We start from the raw sequence: 12,846 nt of genomic DNA, 5'->3' as shown, positions 1-12,846 counted from the left end.
TTCTGGTGGGATTGTCCCAGAAAACTCTTAAAAGTTTACGTTAAATTGCTTATTATTATGTTGTAAAGTAGGTAATTGGCTTAAGTGGAATATAATCATACAAAGTTTTTACTAGGCAAATGTAGGAAGACAGAATTGGGAATAAATACCCCACAGGCAGGGAGCTCAGAAGCCTAGAGCAATCTGCCTCCCCAGCTCCACCCAGAGCCCTCTCTCCAGAAGCTTTTCCAACTCTGGCCCCACCCTGGGCTGTGGCCTCACTGAACTGATTAGAGGAGGTCAGAGGTTTGGTTTACTGCTCCTCCCATGTCTCAATGGTAGTGCTAATGTTTTGCTGAAATCTAAAAACAGATATACAGGAGCAAAGATTGTATGGTTTGGTGCCTTGATTTCTTTCTCATTAAATTCTGTGCTTTGAAAGGGTTTGGGACAGCACCCCCCTTCCCCCGCCCCTGCCAGAATGTGCCACTTTGGCATGTGGATTATTTTCAACTGAAGACAATTGAGACCCTGTAGGCTCAAGAGATTAATTTTGCTTCTCCCTTAATGACACAGAGGAATCTAAACTGGGGGCCCTTTCCAAACTCTGGTTATTACCAGAAGTACATTTTATCTCAGTGACCCATCTGTTGGCAGGACAAACATCTAATTATCATCGTTGGGGAGCAAGAGTAGACCTGTCCCCTCAAGGGTCCTTCTAGACTAAGGATCCTGGGGCGTTTGGGTAGCTCAGTTGGTTGGTCATCTGACCCTTGATTTCAGCTCAGGTCATGATCTCATGGTTTGTGGGATTGAGCCCTGTGTCAGGCTCTGCACTGATAGATTCTCTCTCTCCCTTTCTTTCTGCTCCTCTCTCTTCTGCTTGTGCTCTCTCTCTCTCTCGGGAAAAAAAAAAAAAAAAAAAAAAAAAAGAATCGAATTGACACGAGACCAGATTAACATGAGAAAATAAAATTTAAATCTGTACCTATGATGAATACCACATAGGCATGGAAATTTTAAACACAGGTAAGGGGCGCCTGGGTGGTGCAGTCGGTTAAGCGTCCGACTTCAGCCAGGTCATGATCTCGCGGTCTGTGAGTTCGAGCCCCGCGTCAGGCTCTGGGCTGATGGCTCAGAGCCTGGAGCCTGCTTCCGATTCTGTGTCTCCCTCTCTCTCTGCCCCTCCCCCATTCATGCTCTGTCTCTCTCTGTCCCAAAAATAAATAAAAAACATTGAAAAAAAAATTAAAAAAAAATAAACACAGGTAAAATGAGGTATATATGTCATTCTGAGGTAAAGACAAGGGGGTAGGTGATGTGGCAATGTTGGGGTTCAGAAGTGAACAAAGAATTCTTGAGACGACTTTGGTGCAGAGGTGGTTTTATTTAGACATAGGGGCAGGACCCGTGGGCAGAAAGAGCTGCACTAGGACGGTGAAGAGTGACTGGTTATATACCTTCAGGTGGGGAGGGGGTTAGGGATAGTGTAAGTCTCTAAGGAATTTTGGAAACAAGGTTTCCAGGACCTTGAGGGACTACCTGTTGTTCAGAAAAGGTCATTTATTACTGTTTACTAAAAACTCAGTCATGAGACCCTTCAGATGTATATCAGTGGGCCATATGCTTGGAGCCTGATTGTCAACCTGTTATCTTGGGGAAGTAGAGTTAAAGGAAGTTTCCAAAGGTATTTTTATATGTTAAAGGAGACTTACAGCATCTTGGGAGGGGGTGTGGTGCTTGGGATAATGTCAAGCTAAAGCAAAAGATTGCTGAGGTTCCTGGGTAGCTCAGTTGGTTAAGTGGCAGATTCTTGGTTTCAGCTCAGGTCATGATATCACAGTTTGTGGATTCGAGCCCCATGTCAGGCTCTGGCCTGACAGGGTGGAGCCTGGTTAGGATTCTCTCTCTCCCTCTCTCTCTGCCCCTCCCCTGCTTGCTTTCTCTGTCCTTCAGAAAGAAAGAAGGAAGGAAAGAAGGAAGGAAAAGATTGGCTTTTGCCCTTTGCAAACTATTAACATGGAGGCACTTGAGTTCCTAGAAGAAGATCACTCAATCTGTCTCAAGGTTTGTCAATGGGCTGCAAGTTGCAAGGAGATTGATTTTTTTTTTTTTCTTTCGCCTTTGTTCCCCATATCGATAGGGGTGTAGGATTTCAGAGTGAAGCCATACACTTTACAGGATAAGGAGAGCAGATGTTTGGAAATTAGAGTTCGGCTCACCTGCATATCCCCTTTGGTCCCACTGAAGGAAATCCCTTTCCTGTTCCACCACTGCTCTTCTGCCTTGGATTTTGTCAGCAGCTAGTGGCCAGACCTGGTCTGGGGGTGCCTGGGAGGCTCAGTCGGTTAAGCATCCGACTTTGGCTCAGGTCCTGATCACAATTTGTGTGTTCTAGCCCCGCGTGGGGCTCTGTGCTGACAGCTCAAAGCTTGGAGCCTGCTTTGGATTCTGTGTCTCCCCCTCTCTCTCTTTGCCTCTAAAAAAATAAAAATAAATAAAACATTTAAAAACAAAACAAAACAAAACAAAACAAAGCAATCCCTGGTCTGTTTGGGATCTCCAGAACCAGATGTCCTTCCCCACTCTGCACTAGCTACAAAATGATTAACACAGTTGGGCACCTGGCTGGCTCCGTTAGAAGAGCATGCGAATCCTGATCTTGGGGTCATGAGTCCGAGCCCCACGTTTGGGTGTAGAGATTACTTAAAAATAAACTCTTAAAAAAAAAAAAAAAAAAAAAAGATCGCCACAATCTGTTTCGGAACCAGGCTGGGACGCTGGCAGAAAAATCAAGCGGCACTCGGAGATCTTGGTGGATCAGAGATTTATTTAACACCGACAGGCTCAGAGGAGATTGTTTCTCCAAAGATCTGAGCCCCAGATGCGAGCAGGAAGAGTAATTTATACTTGTAAGCCACCGCATTTGTGGGGGGGGGGGGGGGGTTGCACGTGCAGCAAACAAAGGAAGAAGAACCCGGAGGGATCTCTAATACGCTAGAGACCAGAGTTTGTTTTAGCCGCATCTGCCATCTTTGGCGTACTTTATTCATTTCTCCAACAAGTCAAGCTAATGATCATGTCCCTTACCTCCTGTAGTTAAGGTGTGTGTGTGTGTGTTGGGAATGCAAGCTGGTGCAGCCACTCTGGAAAACAGTATGGAGAGTCCTCAAAAAACTAAAACAGACCTACCCTATGACCCAGCAATTGCACTACTAGGCATTTATCCACGGGATACAGGTGTGCTGTTTCTTTTTTTTTTTCTTTAATTTTTTTTTTAAACGTTTATTTACTTTTGAGACAGAGAGAGACAGAGCATTAATGGGGGAGGGTCAGAGAGAGGGAGACACAGAATCTGAAACAGGCTCCAGGCTCTGAGCTGTCAGCACAGAGCCCGACTCGGGGCTTGAACTCACGGACCGTGAGATCGTGACCTGAGCTGAAGTCAGACGCTTAACCGACCGAGCCACCCCGGTGCCCCAGGTGTGCTGTTTCGAAGGGACACATGCACCCCCATGTTTATAGCAGCCCTATCAACAATAGCCAAAGTATGGAAAGAGCCCAAATGTCCATCGATGGATGAACGGATAAAGATGTGGTCTATATATACAATGGAACATTACTCGGCAACCAAAAAGAATGAAATCTTGCCATTTGCAACTACGTGGATGGAACTGGAGGGTATTATGCTAAGCGAAATTAGAGAAAGACAAATATCATATGACTTCACTCATATGAGGACTTTAAGACACAGAACAGATGAACACAAGGGAAGGGAAGCAAAAATAATATAAAAACAGGGAGGGGGACAAAACAGAAGAGACTCCTAAATATGGAGAACAAACTGAGGGTTACGGGAGAGGTTGTGGGAGGCTAAATGGGTAAGAGGCAGTAAGGAATCTACTCCTGAAATCATTGTTGCACTATATGCTAACTAATTTGGATGTAAATTTAAAAAAGTGTGTGTGTGTGTGTGTGTGTGTGTGTGTATGGTGGGAATGCTTCAGATGCCCTCTCCTAGCAAATTTCAAGCGTGCAATACACTATTATTAACTATAGTCACCATGATGTACCTTTGATATTGCATGCTTACACATCCTGCATAAGTGAACCTTTTTACCACTTGACCAAAATCTCAACATTTTCCCCACCCTCAGCTCCTGGCAACAAACATTGCTAATCTTTACTTTTATGATTCTAACTCTTTTAAGATCCTGCATATATGTAGTTTCAAACAGTATCTATTTTTCTCTATGTGGCTTATTTAACCTAACAAAATGTCCTCCAGTTTTATTCTGTTGCTGCACATAGAAGGATTCTCTTCTTTTCTGAGGCTGATATATGTACCAAAAAGAAATTAGATGGGGGGCCTCTATCACTCTATCAGGAAGAGAGTTTACACCAGAGACAATTTAAACAAAAAAAAATTTTTTTTAATGTTTGTTTATTTTTGAGAGAGAGAGAGAGAGCAGGGGAGAGGCAGAGAGAGAGGGAGACACAGAAACCAAAGCAGCCTCCAGGCTCTGAGCTGTCAGCACAGAGCCTGACACGGGGCTCGAACTCATGAACTGTGAGATCATGACCTGAGCCGAAGTTAGATGCTTAAGCGACTGAGCTGCCCAGGTGCCTTCCAGAGACAAATTTTTTTTTCAATATATGAAATTTATTGTCAGATTGGTTTCCATACAACACCCAGTGCTCATACCAAAAGGTGCCCTCCTCAATACCCATCACCCACCCTCCCCGAGACAAATTTTTATATTAGAAAGAGTTACCTGCCTGGCATGGCAAATATTAGTTTACCAAATATTTCTTCTTTCCATTTCCCTGTGGATGTACTTCCCCCATTTGTTTATTATTATTATTGGTAATGTTTGTTATTTTTGAGAGAGAGCATGAGTGGGAGAGGGGCAGAGAGAGAGGGAGACACAGACTCCGGGCTCCGAGCTGTCAGCACAGAGCCTGATGCAAGGCTTGAACTCACAAACATTGAGATCATAATCTGAGCCAAAGTCAGATGCTCAACAAACTGAGCCACCCAGGAGCCCCTACTTACCCCCTTTTTGAAACTGTAAATCCCTACCCCCTTCTTGTTAAGTCAGCATGGCATATAAGCATGAATTGCCTGTTTTTAAGCCTCATATCTTTAGGATTCCTGTAATTAAGAAATTAAATTTTTGTCCTGTTAATCGGGTGTGGGAAACAAAGGCAAAGAGAAATGTAGCTTAAATCTCCTTCCAGCTTGCAGCCTACTTACTGATGGACACCTGAGACAGCTGAGCATGACTCTTCCCCAAGGAACTCATGGCTGCCTTCATGTTTATATCATATCAAAGACTTAAAAGTAACCTTCTCTTAACAACAGCTAGCCCTTCAAGGTCTGGAAAGCCTTGCTTCAAAATTCCTTAGAAATTTACATCATCTCTAACCCCCCTTCCTCCACAAACTTAGAAGTTATATAATCAGTCACTTCTCACAAGCCCAGTGCAGCTCTTTCTGCCCACAGCTCCTGTACCTTGCTTTAACAAAATCACGTTTTTGCACCAAAAACGTCTCAAGAATTTTTCTTAGCAATTTCCTCATGAACCTCACTTCCAAATTTTATCAAATCTGTCTTATGTCAGTTTGATTATTAGATCAGCCAAGGAATCTAGATGCAAAAACAAAATGTTTCTTCTCCTACACAGTCTTCTCAGTCATCAGGACAAATATAGCAAGGCCGCTTCATATTTTATAGTGAGAAACCACTTAATATTTCTAGAATGGCTAAAATTAAGACAAAAAGATAATACCACTTTCCATGAAAATGTAGAGGAATTAGAATTCTCATGTATTGCAGATAGGAGTGTAAAAGTTACATTTACTTTCGAGAACTGTTTGGCAGTTACTTATGAAAATAGGCATTTACCTACTGAAGGAAAGCATTTTGCCACCCCAAAACATGGGTTAGTTTAGGCTGGTTATTTTATTTATTTTTAAATTGTTTTTTAACATTTATTTATTATTGAGAGACAGAGAGAGAGCATGAGCATGGGAGAGGCAGAGAGAGGGGGAGACACAGAATCTGAAACAGTCTCCAGACTCTGAGCGGTCAGCACAGAGCCCGACACGGGGTTCGAACTCACCTACTGAGAGATCATGACCTGAACCGAAGACGGACACTTAACTGACTGAACCATCCAGGTGCCCCTAGGCTTGTTATTTTAAAGAAACAGCAGACAAAGGGAAATCTCTGAAACACAGAAGTTTCCTTTGAAAGAGACATTTACATTTATAAAGGAAATCTCCATTTGGAAGGCTCCCTCTGCGTAGAAGAAAGAGGGGGGAATGTGTATATCTCCAGAAAACTCTGATCAGTGGAGAAGGCATGAATTTAAATTTGGACAACAATCGGGGCCCCTGGGTGGCTCAGTCCGTTGGGCTACTGACTTCACCTTGGGTCATGATCTCACGGTTCGTGGGTTTGGGTTTGAGCCCTCATCGGCCCCGTGCTGACAGCTCAGAGCCTGGAGCCTGCTTTCGATTCTGTGTCTCCCTCCCTCTGCACCTCCCCTGCTCGTGCTCAGTCTCTCTCTGACTCTCAAAAAATAAATAAATGTTAATAAGAATTTTTTTTTAAAAAATCTGGACAACAACCATAGCCATGGTTAGTTTTCCGTCTGGTCACTTCCCCAAATGCTTCCCAATAGGTTCACGTGTGGAGTTTCAAACACCATCGTTGTTGGTGCCCTCCCCCGTCAGTTGGTGTGGGTGGAAACAACAGTGTTGTTTTAATTACAACTGCTCCAGGTGATTCTAAGCGAGGCCAGGGTTAAGCAGGAAGGATTCCCATGAATTTAGGAGAGTTGAGGGCAAGCTTTGGCTCAAGGAGAGGTAACAGGGTCTCCTCTACACGAGTCTGGGAGGATCGGGTCCAGGCAGCACAGTCTTCCTACGCTTTAAGTTGAGTTTGTGAGCATCTGTGGGACAGGAGGCCCCCGGAAGCAATGGCCAGTTCTCTGGTAAGCCGCATGTCCCACGTCAGAGGCTGTGTCACCATTTTCTCCTGAAATTCCGTGCTTTTAGAAATTGCAAATGTTGATTCCTCTAGCTCTGATATTTCTGCCTTATGTGTTCACCTCATTTTTAAGCCATTTTATTTATTTTTTAAAGTACTATATTTTTCAAGTTTATTTCTTTTGAGAGAGAGAGAGAGAGAGAGAGCGCGTGTGTGAGCATGAGTGGGGGGTGGGCAGAGAGGAGAGAGAATCCCTAGCAGGCTCAGTGTTGTCAGTGCAGAGCCCAACACAGGGCTTGAACTCACGAACCGTGGGATCACGACCTGAGCCGAAACCAAGAGTCGGATGCTTAACCGACTGAGCCACCCAGGCGCCCCTACACCTTTTTAAAAATGATACTTAAGGTTAGGTCTTTACAACACATCTCCTGTATATCCCAGAGCTTTCTCTCCCTTCTCCAGCCTGGCCTCCAATAGCACATCAACAATTGTCGCTTTGAGTTAAAGTCCTACAAGTATTGAAAATATTCCCTTTGTGACAGATTCACAGGGGAAGGCCTTGAATCCAAGATTCCTATTGCTGATGGGGTCTGGTCCTGGGATATCAGTCAAGAAAACCATTTCACATTTAGGTCCCATCTAGATGCCTTATTAGCTCTGTGTGGACCAGGATTAAGAAAATGCACAAATAAATAGGATGGATATGAGACCCAGGATAACTCAGAAGGTTCTCAAATAAAAAGGGAGTCCTGCTGTTTAGAATGTGAAAAGGATACTTTATTTAAAATACATTAAATATTACAGGACATAGAGATTGTAGGTGATTGAACTTTGTATAAATCAACCATATGCTCGTAATTTGATTTATATTCTGATTTATTTTTTGTTGTCCACAAGAACACACCAGTGATAATAGGTCCTTTAGTCTGACTTAGGCACTGATATCAATTTCTTTCATTATAGATGATGTTACCTTCTTTTACTTGGCTTGGGGCTCTCTGGTAGATATTTCCCCTTTGTTTTAATTTTTTTTAATTTTTTAAAAAAATATTTCTAACATTTATTCATTTTTGAGAGACAGAACAGAGTGTGAGCGGGGAGGGGCAGAGAGAGAGAGGGAGACACAGAATCCGAAGCAGGCTCCAGGCTCTGAGCTGTCAGCACAGAGCCTGATGTGGGACCAAACACACAAACTGTGAGTGAAATCATGACCTGAGCCTGTGAGCCTGACGCGGGGCTCGAACTCACTGACTATGAGATCACGACCTGAGCCGAAGGCAGACACTCAACCCACTGGACCAGCCAGGCGGACACTCGACCCACTGACCCACCCAGGCGCCCTGATATTTCCCCTTTAAAGTTCATATTTTTTCCTGTCAATCATTCCTAAGGATCTTAGATAGATTTACTGCGACGTGCAGAAATTATCACCTTTAAACTGGAAACTTCTTTCGAGTTACCTTTGCTTGTAGTTTCTGATGAGGAAAACAAAGACAAAAGAAAGGTAGATAAAACTAAATTTCCTTCTGACTTGCAGCCCCCTGATAAATAGTTGAGACTGGCAGAGTAAGATACTCCTCAAGGAATTCACAACTGCTTTAATGTTAATGCTTTTCTCAAGACATAAAGCAACCTTAGCTGGACAGTAACCAAACCTCCAGGATCCTGTAAGTCTTCTTTAACATAAGAAAGTACCTGTAGAGGGCCACCTGGCTGGTTCTGTTGGTGGAGCGAAATCAGGGTTGTGATTTCGAGCCCTACCTTGGGCGTAGAGATTACTTAAACATAAAATCTTTAGATACTTGGTGGTCGTCACTGCACAGACTAGACTTGACCTGCTCATGAGTCTTACTCTGCTTCCTCTGCAACCATGTCTGACAAACCCAATATGGCTGGGATTGAGAAATTTGAGAAGTCAAAATTGAAGACGACAGAGCAAAAATCCATGGCCTTCAAAAGAAATGATTGAGTGGCATCTGGGTGGTTGGTGAAATGTCTGACTCTTGGTTTCAGCTCAGGTCATGATCTCAGGGTTCATGACATCCAGCCCCCACCTCGGGCTCTGGGCTGACAGCACAGAGCATGCTTGGGATTCTCTGCATACTCTCTCTCTCTCTCTCTGTCTCTCTCTCTCTCAAAATAAATAAACATTAAAAAACAAAAAAGACTGATCCACTCCATGTACTGGATGTTTGACAAAATATTTGCATACAGGGGCATCTGGGTGTCTCAGTCAGTTGGGCGACTGACTTTGGCTCAGGTCATGATCTCACGGTCGGGGGTTCAAGCCCTGTGTCAGGCTCTGTGCTGACAGCTTGGAGCCTGGAGCCTGCTTTGGATTCTGTGTCTCCCTCTCTCTCTGCCCCTCCCCCGTTCACACTTTGTCTCTCCCTGTCTCTCAAAGATGAATAAACGTTAAAATTTTTTAAAAAATACTTGCATACAAATAGAATAATGTGTTTGCTGTCTTAGATTATCTATGTTTTTATTAACTTATGAAAAACTGTTACATACTATGTAGTAAATAGGAAATGCTCAGAAAGCTTGTTGTTGCCTTTCTTGCTCTTCTAGTAGAACCTGTAATGCTATAAAACCTAATGTGATTTGAAGTTTGGGTTCCAGAGCAAAAGGCCAAGAAAAAATTCTTGAGATGTTTTTGGTGCAAAAATGTGTTTTAATTATAGCACAGGTACAGGACCCGTGGGCAGAAAGAGCTTGCACTGGGATTGTGAAGAGTGACTGGTTCTATACTTTTTAGTTAGGGGAGGAGAGATAACATAAGTTTTGAAGGAATTTTTTTTATGCTCAAGTGGAATTTACTGGACCTTGGAGGTCTGGCTATTGGCAAGATAAGATTGCCTGTACTCTGTAGCAAAACACCGACATTAAGGCAGCCATGAGTTCCTTGAGGAATGTCATACTCTGCCTGTCTCAGGTATCTATCAGTGGGCTGCAAGTTGTAAATTTAATTTTGGCTACACTTCTCTTGCCTTTGTTTTCCTCATCAAAACCCATTCAGTTCCAAGTCCTCCAAGAATTCTTGCCTGGGAGTTCAACTCTTTACTATTCAAAAATGTATCCCTTGGCCCATAGGCTAATACCTTGGAAGAAATGCAGGCTCAGGGGCACCTGGGTGGCTCAGTTGGGCGGCCGACTTTGGCTCAGGTCAGGATCTCATGGTCTGTGAGTTCGAGCCCCGCGTGGGCTCTGTGCTGACAGCTTAGAGCCTGGAGCCTGTTTCAGATTCTGTGTCTCCCTCTCTCTGACCCTCCCCCGTTCATGCTTTGTCTCTCTCTGTCTCAAAAATAAATAAACGTTAAAAAAAAATTAAAAAAAAAAAAAAGAAACGGAGGCTCAGTGGGTGCCAGGGTAGCTCAGTTGGTTGAGCATCTGACTTCAGCTTCGGGGTATGTTCTCACTATTTATGAGATCAAGCCCCACATTGGGCTCTGTGCTGACAGTGCAGAGCTGTTATGCCCAGAATTCGTGATCCCCAAATACCGCCAGGGAGCCGAGTCCGATGTAAAAGCAAAAGAGCCTTTATTTGAGCTAGCTTGAGCTCAATCCCCTACCTGCACCGACGCAGCGGTGAGATACCTGGGAGAGAGAGCGAGTTTCAAAAGGACAAAGGTTTTATTGGGGCCTAGGGGCAGTTGGTGAGGTAATGGCTATGGCCTCAGCTGATTGGCTGGGGAAGGGTCCTGGGGAAGGGTCCGAGTCCTGTTAGGCTGGTGAGGGGGGGTTACTCAAGGGGAGGAGGTGTGGTCAAGGTGAAGGACACAGAACAAGATGGAGTCGGCCAGTGTAGGCCCGCCCTTTCAGAGCCTGCTTGGGATTCTCTCTCTCCCTCTCTCTCTACCACTTCCCTGCTTCTCTCTCTCTCTCATTCTCTCTGTCTCTCAAAATAAATAAATAAACAAAAAAAAAAAAAATTCAGACTCAGATCCCAGGGCGGAACTCCTGAATAAAATTTGCATTTTAACAACATCTCCAATGTGCTTTTGGGAAAGTCTAATTCAGATTAGAATTTGATAAGTATATTTGTAACTCACCACAAAACTTTCTATCAAAGAAATAGACACAAATTATACTGTATGATATAACCATAGTGATGAGGGAGCATGAGGCAAGCTGACAGGCCACAAATACTGCCTGACTCCCAGGTGTGATATTCCTCAGGGCACTCCTGGCTGCCCAAGAACAAAGGAAAGGGGAAAAAAACAAAGGGTTAACTGATAGAGATCATAGTCTTGAAGGACCTGAGTCTCCATCTGTTTACAAATATCTTAGTAAATCACCGAGAAAAGGGCAATCTTATCAACAGCCTAATCTCCAGAAACCTATAGACTGTTTTCTGGAGCACCAACATCACCTCTCCATAGTGATGGGGGAAACAAAGGCAGAAGGAAATGGCGGATAGAACTAAATTTCCCTATAACCTGCAGCCCATTGACAGATACTTGAGGCTGGCAGAATAAAACATTTCTCCAGGAACTTCCTAGTCTTAATGCTAATGGTTTGCTAGAGGGCAAACAACCTTAGCCTGACAATAGCTAAGGCTTCCAGTATCCTGTGGGTCTTCTTTAGGATATGAAAGTCTCACTGAAAACTTCCCCTGGACATTACCTCCCCCCAGCTCGATAGTGTATATATAACCAGTCTCTCCTCACAGTCCCCGGGCAGCTCTTCCTGCCCACGGGTCCTGTCCCTGTGCTTTTAGTAAAATCACCTTTTTGCACCAAAGACATCTTCAAGATTCTTTCTTGGCCATGGCTCCGGACCCTGGGAGCCCCACTATTCCCCCTGGCCCCCCAAAACCTCATCACATAGTACTCAGAAAAGGTGTATGCCTGTAACAGTTCTTACCTTAAAGTTAGAGCATACATGGGGCGCCTGGGTGGCTCAGTTGGTTGAGCGTCCGACTTCAGCTCAGGTCATGATCTCACAGCTTGTGAGTTTGAGCCCCGTCCCTTCCCAGAGCTCAGAGCCTGGAGCCTGCTTCGGATTCTGTCTCCCTCTCTCTCTGCCCCTCCTCCACTCGTGTGTGTGTGTGTGTGTGTGTGTGTGTGTGTGTGTGTGTGTGTGTGTGTGTGTATGCGCGCGCGCTCTCTCTGTGTCTCTCAAAAATGAATAAACATTAAGAAAAAAAATTTTTTAAGTTAGAGAATACATTAGAGCATATGGGACTGTGTTAAAAATTATCTCACTGCAGAAAGCGTGAAACTCACTTAAGTCAGAACCACTTTTTTTTTTTACTATAACTGAACTAGCATGAGTTTACTTCCTGGTGAGTCACAGGTAGAAACTACACCATATGGGGTTGTCACATGAGAGACTAAGAAAAATTACCAGGTGTACTCACAACTGCAAAGAAAAGATCCCCCCCCCTCCCCCCCGCCATTCCTGGAAACCAGCCAGGGCGTGCCCGGTTGTAGTCTGACCTAAAGGCAGGAACCAATAAAGTTCTGCTGAGTGGTTTGAAATAAAGGCGGGAACCAAACAAGTTCTGCTGAGCGTTCAAATTTAAATGTCAACCAATAACAGCTCTGTAACTGCAAAAAATCCCTAACTTGTTTGTGCCTGTCTATAAAAGAAGCTGTAAGAGCCTTGCTCGGGGCCTCTTAGCGTCACTGGCAACGAGTGCGCGGAGGACCGGGTTCCAACCTGCAATAAATGACCCTTGCCGCTTGGCTTTGACTCTGGACTCTGGTGGTTTGTTTTCGGGGGGGGGGGGGGGGGGTCTCTCGAATCGGGGCATATCACACACAAAGGAAACTTCATGTGCAGCCAAAAAAGGAGATCACAGGGAATAACTTTTTTTTTTTTAAGTTATTTATTATTTTTTTTCAGAAAAGAGGCATTAAGAAGTA

Source organism: Panthera pardus, unplaced genomic scaffold, assembly GCF_024362965.1.
Source record: "Panthera pardus isolate Hobbes unplaced genomic scaffold, ASM2436296v1 HiC_scaffold_18, whole genome shotgun sequence".
Taxonomy (NCBI): domain Eukaryota; kingdom Metazoa; phylum Chordata; class Mammalia; order Carnivora; family Felidae; genus Panthera; species Panthera pardus.
Note: the sequence above shows the minus strand (reverse complement) of the source record.